The sequence below is a fragment of the Nothobranchius furzeri genome, chromosome 2 (genome assembly GCF_043380555.1).
Source record: "Nothobranchius furzeri strain GRZ-AD chromosome 2, NfurGRZ-RIMD1, whole genome shotgun sequence".
Lineage (NCBI taxonomy): Eukaryota > Metazoa > Chordata > Actinopteri > Cyprinodontiformes > Nothobranchiidae > Nothobranchius > Nothobranchius furzeri.
In genome coordinates, this window is record NC_091742.1 from 93,784,601 (window position 1) to 93,791,904 (window position 7,304).

The 7,304-nt window shown below is 40.8% G+C and overlaps 1 protein-coding gene across 1 annotated transcript in view; it reads left to right on the forward strand.

The window, feature by feature from the left end:
• LOC129163068 (zinc finger protein 420-like) overlaps positions 1–7,304 on the forward strand; it is a 348,176-nt gene that overhangs the window by 227,183 nt on the left and 113,689 nt on the right. The gene's annotated exons all lie outside the window — the stretch shown is intronic.

Here is a 7,304-nt window from a genome sequence, read left to right on the forward strand (position 1 = left end):
CCTTTCAGTTCCGCATGGGGCTTGTGGAAATTATATATATATGTATATATATATATATATATATATATATATATATATATATATATATATATATATATATATATATATATATAATTTCCACATATATTATATATATATATATATATATATATATATATATATATATATATATATATATATATATATATATAACATTTATAAACAAAATAAACCAAAGAAGGGATGAATGGAATGTGTTCATGACACTGAAGCACCAAAAACAGTGTTCTTGATTGATACGCAGTAAACATAACAAAATACCAATAAAGTAATAATTATATATATATATATATATATATATATATATATATATATATATATATATATATACACATACATAGTTATATATGTCTACATAGGAATATGTATATATGTATCATAAACAATAACAACACTAAGAAAATAAGACAAAAACATTAAAAAAAACTGCAAATGTGATGCGATCCAATATGGCTGCCACCTGATGACGTCATAATATGCAAATTATGTGAGTGAATTTGTTCCTATCACAAAATTTGGCTCATACTGAAGATTTTTCCAATATATATAATACTCTGACTGCAACCCTCCGGACCGCCGGGAGCAACTCATACCAGGGTATCGTAAGCCTGCATACTGGAGTCTGATGAGGTTTTTATCAATAAACAACTCTCTAGTTTATAACAAACAACAAACTCTTTTACACCCAGATTTCACAATTTCTCTCAGATACAAAGAACGGTTGCTACAACATCTAGCTTCCACCACACCACCTCCCATTATTCATATCTTGTCATGTATCATTAGTTTAGGAAAAATAATTAAATTCATTTTATAAACTATATACTGACTCTGTCTGAATTAATACAAAGTGTGTTTATGGTCCCTTAATAAGCACAGAACCCTAGAATCTTCTGATTAAACGTTCAAAGATCAGATGGATATTTAATATTTGTATGGAATATCACATCTTATTGGTCAAAATTAATGTTTTAATTGCTACAAACATCTAACATAATCTACGATAGAAGAAATCAGGCTCTGATGTTCAGAGTGACCCACTTACAGAGAAACGCACATCTGTCTCTCTGGAATGAGCTGCCGCTCATTATTCGACCGTCACCATCGCTGCAGGTTTTTAAGAGAAGACTCGTTTTTATCGTCTGGTTTCCTGTGATGGGTTTTTATCTTAATTGCTTGTGTTATGACCTTTTTATCTATTTGTTTTAATGTTGTTTATATTATCCTTATTGCTCTTTTGTGATTTTATTCTGTCGTGTTCAGCGCCTTGGGCCCCCGCAAGGTTGGTGGAAGGCGCTATATAAATAAAATTTGATTGATTTGACATTTGATGGGTTCTGATCTGAACAGGGAGAGACTGAAGATCAAGAATCAACAAGAAATGACGTGAAAGCTGCAACCTGATGAGGAAATCATCTGACCGACTACAAATCATTCTGGAACAGAAGAAAGGAGCACACTGTAGCATCATGAATGGCCTCATTTTGTGGGACAAAGGTCACTCTTTCCAGCTGGGTCAAGCTGTAACTTCCATCCACAGATTAAACCATCAGGAGCCGAGAAGTCTGCTGTTGAGGGTCTGACCTCATGAGGAAATTACTATGCAGTGATTTTCTCCAAAATGACTGTGCTTAAATTGCTCTGAAAAGCAAATAATCACATCAGCGCCAAGACACTTCATTTCCCATGATGCTTTGCACACGGAAGCATTGTGATGATGTCACCGCCTAATACCAGAAACACGTTCTGCGCATGTGCGGGAGGCTGTGGAGCTTTTCCCGCGAACTAAGACCATAAATCTTCAGCAAAGACAAAGAAACCTCGTTCTTTTGCCCAGGATACCTGGCGGTAAGGACACGCTTGTCGAACGCTCCGACTCCCTTGAGCACGCGGAAGCTCTAAGTGCCCAAGTTGAGCCCACGGAACTGCTGGAAACTACACTCCAACTCCATCAGGACCTGACTGGGAACGAGCGGAGCTCCATCCAGCTCTCAGAGACGCTGTAAGTTGTCAAACTCAGCCCAAAAGAAACTTCGTTCTCTTTGTGTCCAGCCCGTTGGAGAAACACTCGTGGGGCCAAAACAACGGAGAAAGCATCAAACCGACGGACGACGCCAAACTGCGGAGAAACACGGAGAACCGTCAAATCAAACAGCTGGGGACGCCTTGCTGTTCTGGTGATCAGAAAACTCATTTCTCTCTCTCCTTTTCTTCTCCCGTTTCCTCTATAGTCCAGAATAAGCAATAAAACCGCGCTATTGCTTAAAAAGTAGCTTCGTGTTTTCCTCTTTCGTTCCCAAACACGTCCGTCGGGTCATTTTGAAAGAATAAACTGCTTATTGATCATTGTTTGGTATCTTTAAATGTTTTCTGCTTGGCCACGTGGTTAAACTAAAAGATATTATTCGTGATTAATCTTTTGTGTTGTTTCATGATCCTTTGAAATGTTTTGAGTGAATTTAAGGTTAAGTTACTTATGATTCTAAGTGCCTTGGAAGTTAAGTGCAAGTTGCCACCCACACTTTAGCCAGACAAAGGGGTCAGCCATCTTGCATACAGACTCCATTTTAGAAACACACACACACATACATACACACAAAACACCTTGAACATTATTTTGAATATACATCCTTTTATTATATCACATGGTTATTATTCATTTATGCCACTGTTTATTCATTTGACAAATTGTTAATTAAACGTTATAAAATTCAGATTTTCGTCTCCAGTAGCTTTGTTGTGTCGAAGAGAAGTCTCTGCTCCGAGGATTCTACGAACTTCAAGAAAGACTGATAAGAGTTTTGGATTCAATTTTTCCCCGGTTAAAGGGGAATGGTGCCCCGTATATCTAAGAATATCTTAATTAATTAATAAATCAGTAAATATTCCCATATTTACAGAATTTATTGAAGAATCCAAAAGTAAGTTAAAGCTTACGAATTGTTCGCTCCTAATAACCCCAACACTGCTCAACACCTTCTTCAATCTGACGGTTTTATCTGTCTGCTGTTCCATCCCAAGATGAAGTACACTTCAATTCTAAACAAATCATTTTAATAAACTTTAATTATTAAGGTTTCTTATAATCACCATAAATAATCATCATGGTTCATTATAAATGTATTTTAATTAATGATTCCTTGGTTAATAATTATTATTTATGATAATCAGTAATGTGTGATCAGTAACCAGAAGGTCATTTGCACGTGTACACCTCATGCAGAGGGCTGAATCCAGGGTAAAGTTAACCACCTCACATGTCTTTGCACCATAATCAAGCTTTCTGTCTCTGAGAGGGCGTGTCCTGAGGTTTTGTTAAAACCAAAATCCCACAGCTCAAGAACCAGTTCTTGAACCAAGCCGAGACTCTCGTGGCGACGAGTTATCCCAGACGACCAGGGTAGGCCGCCCGATTCCTCCCTAAGCTGTTCCGTCACACCGATAGAATCGCTCCGAATAAACTCACCTGTTACGAGCTGACGCAAAACTCCCTTCAGTTATTGACTTTGAGACGCAAGCCACATCCACCTGTGCACCTAGGACGAGAGAGTCTGTACCCTTGGTCATCTGCCGGATCTGAGTACCCTCGAGGCTGACAACATCCTCCAGACCTCCGCATCCACACAGAGGGTCGTCTGATCAGTGAGGTAGAACACAGATTGCGTCCGATGCTGATCTCTCTAAGAAACCATCAGTTAGCTGCAACCCAACGTTTCACCCAGAATGCGTTCCTCTCTGAAAGAAAGCCTCTGAGATTTCACTCACGCATCCAAATCTCGCATTGTTTTCCATCCAGACACAGGTTTGCTTTAATAAGTTTTAATATCAAAGCTGTTAAAATTGTCATTCAAAATTGTCATTTATAAATTGTTATTCATAATTGTCTATTTTTAAATTGTCAAGATTTTAAATTGTTAGTAATGAATTCTTAACTTTTTAAACCTGACTCTTCTTTGAATGAAACACAGAATGGTGTGCATATTCGGAAATTGAATTAGCAAAGAATCTATTAAGTCTTCTATTTAATAAATTAACTTTTGCTATTAATTTAAGTATCTTAAATATTAATCTGTAGATTACATATAGAACAAGCTCGCTGGTGTACAAACTTCTATCGATTATATTAATATCCTAGATATTTATATATGATAGAAGCTTCATTTGCTAAATTTTGATCTTTCTCAGAATCTAACAAAGCTGAAATGCAATAGCGTTATATTCTAGTATGTTGATTGCCCACGCTACAACACTCATAACACCTGAATGATGGAGGACACTAACAGGTCTGCAGAGAACCTTTAATGTTCAAATTATTCAAAAATTAAACCATCATAACAGCCCTAGACAGATGAAGACACGAGACATTCTGTATAAAAGACGATCATGTCTCCTGTCAAGTGTTGATGATCCAACAGCGGACTAAACCAGAACCGCTCTGAACTCTGTCATTTACCATCTAAACACACATTGTTCATGATTCTTCCTCAGTAGCTTTTTTTCACACTACTGGCTCTGTCAAGGTCCGTCTTTTTCAGGATTCATTTTTAATCTAAAAATTTCCCTTTATGTATTTTTATTATGGTCTTTGTTCATCTTTTTTTTTAGTTTTGTCGTTCTTATAAAGCGCCTTGTGAGCTTATCTTGAGAGACGCTATATACAAATATTTTTTCTTCTGCCTAGTGGTATGCAAGCACATTACAGCGGTACTTGGAAACAGTTCATATTTCACGTCCCAGATGATGGCGTTCAGTGATTCGCCAGCATTTGCTGAACCTTACTTAAAAATCAAAACAAAACAAAAACATTGGACTGTGATCTGTATTGCTTAATTCATTCACAAAGGAATAAACCCACAGCTTTTATCAGTGATAATGGCAAAAAAAAAATCCTAAACCACAACTACATAAAAAAATCAGAACAGGACAACCGCACAATGCTGCGCTACTGAGAGAGGGCGTGAAGCCTCGTTCACAGTGAATACAGAACGCATGCAGAAGTGCTAAGTGTCTGTGATTAATCATCCACCAGCAGTGATTAGTTGTGTCATCAGAAATAACGGGAATGTGGTTAATTTTCATGCTGAGCTGTTTCTTGGAGTGATATGACTCAATCATGGCAAAGTTTGAGTTAAAAAAGAGAACCGGTTTATTACAATCTAGTCCATGTTAATACAAGCATCGGTACACCGGTGGAGAACCATGCAGCCCAAAAGTGGTTCTTTCTTTCCGGCATCTGTCCACTGCTTATAACTCTGCAACAGCATCTCTAAAAAATCTGGTACAGGTACATTCCTAAGGCTGCTTAGAATAGCAAAATGCTATTGTAGGAGAATGGAGTCTCCACAGAGCCGCCTTGTAATTAATGACTTCTTGACAACAGTCCCAGCTGTCTCTCCACAGCCTTTAAGGTGGGATTTCTTCTTAGGGGATCCAAATAAATAAAGATGGCACATTATTTTTAAGCTGCAGTTATTGCAACATTGTATGCTATTATATTATATACAGATAAATTGTTTAAAGCAGACACCACCAGTATCTAACAGCTTTAAATGGCAGTGGGTTATACAACCATCATGTGTCTGTTATCTTGTCTGTTTCTTAAATACAGGAGGGTATAACTGTTTTACTTAATCTTTAAGTAACATTTTTTTGTATTCAGAATTCATGAATTAACATCTCAAATGTTTGGTTAAGGTCAGAGTTTTAAAAAACGGAGATTTGAAAAAGAAAATCAAAAGAAGAGGTGGCTCAAGGGCCAAGTAAGGACTTGATCAACGATAGTTGAGCAGAGGTACAAGACTAATATTAAGGTTGTCGTCGTCATCTTCCTTCGCTTATCTGGGTCCGGGTTGCGGGGGCAGAATCCCAACTAGGGAGCTCCAGACCGTCCTCACCCCGGCAACCTCCACCAGCTCCTCCGGCAGGACTCCAAGGCGTTCCCGGACCAGATTGGAGATGTAACCTCTCCAACATGTCCTGGGTCGACCCGGGGGCCTCCTGCCGGCAGGACATGCCCGAAACACCTTCCCAGGGAGGCGTCCAGGAGGCATCCTGACCAGATACCCAAACCACCTCAACTGACTCCTTTCGATCCGGAGGAGCAGCGGTTCTACTCCGAGTCGCTCCCGGATGTCCGAGCTCCTCACCCTATCTCTAAAGCTGAGACCGGCAACCCTACGGAGGAAACTCATTTCGGCCGCTTTTATCCGCGATCTCGTTTTTTCGGTCATTACCCAAAGCTCATGACCATAGGTGAGGATTGGGATGTAGATCGACCGGTAAATCGAGAGCCTGGCTTTCTGACTCAGCTCACTCTTCACCATGACAGATCGGCTATGCGTCCGCATCACTGCAGACGCTGAACCAATCCGCCTGTCGATCTCCCTTAAACTCTTCCACTTGAGGTAGGACCTCTCTCCCGACCCGGAGTTGGCAAGCCACCCTTTTCCGGTCGAGAACCATGGTCTCAGATTTGGAGGTGCTGATCCTCATCCCAGTCGCTTCACACTCGGCCGCAAATCTACCCAGCAAGAGCTGAAGGTCAGAGCGGGATGAAGCTAGGAGGACCACATCATCCACAAAAAGCAGAGACGAGATTCTCCTGCCACCAAACTCGACACACTCCACACCACGGCTGCGCCTAGAAATTCTGTCCATAAAGGTAATGAACAGAACCCGTGACAAAGGGCAGCCCTGGCGGAGTCCAACCCTCACCGGGATCAGGTCCGACTTACTACCGGCTAAGCGGACCAAACTCACGCTCCTGTGGTAAAGGGACTGAATGGCCCTTAACAGAAAGCCACCCACCCCATACTCCTGGAGCGTCCCCCACAGGGTGTCCCTGGGGACACAGTGATAAGCCTTCACCAAATCCACAAAACACATGTGGATTGGTTGGGCAAACTCCCATGCCCCCTCCATCACCCTTGCAAGGGTATAGAGCTGGTCCACAGTTCCACGGCCAGGATGAAAACCACATTGCTCCTCCTCAATCTGAGATTCAACTATCGATCAGACCGTCCTCTCCAGTACCTTGGAGTAGACCTTTCCAAGGAGGCTGAGGAGTGTGATCCCCCTATAGTTGGAACACACCCTCAGGTCACCCTTCTTAAAGATGGGGACCACCACCCCGGTCTGCCACTCCACAGGAACTGCCCCCGATGACCACGCAATGTTGAGTTGTCAATGTTGTCAACCATGACAGCCCTACAACATCCATAGCCTTGAGATACCCAGGACGAACCTCATCCGTCCCCGGGGCTCCG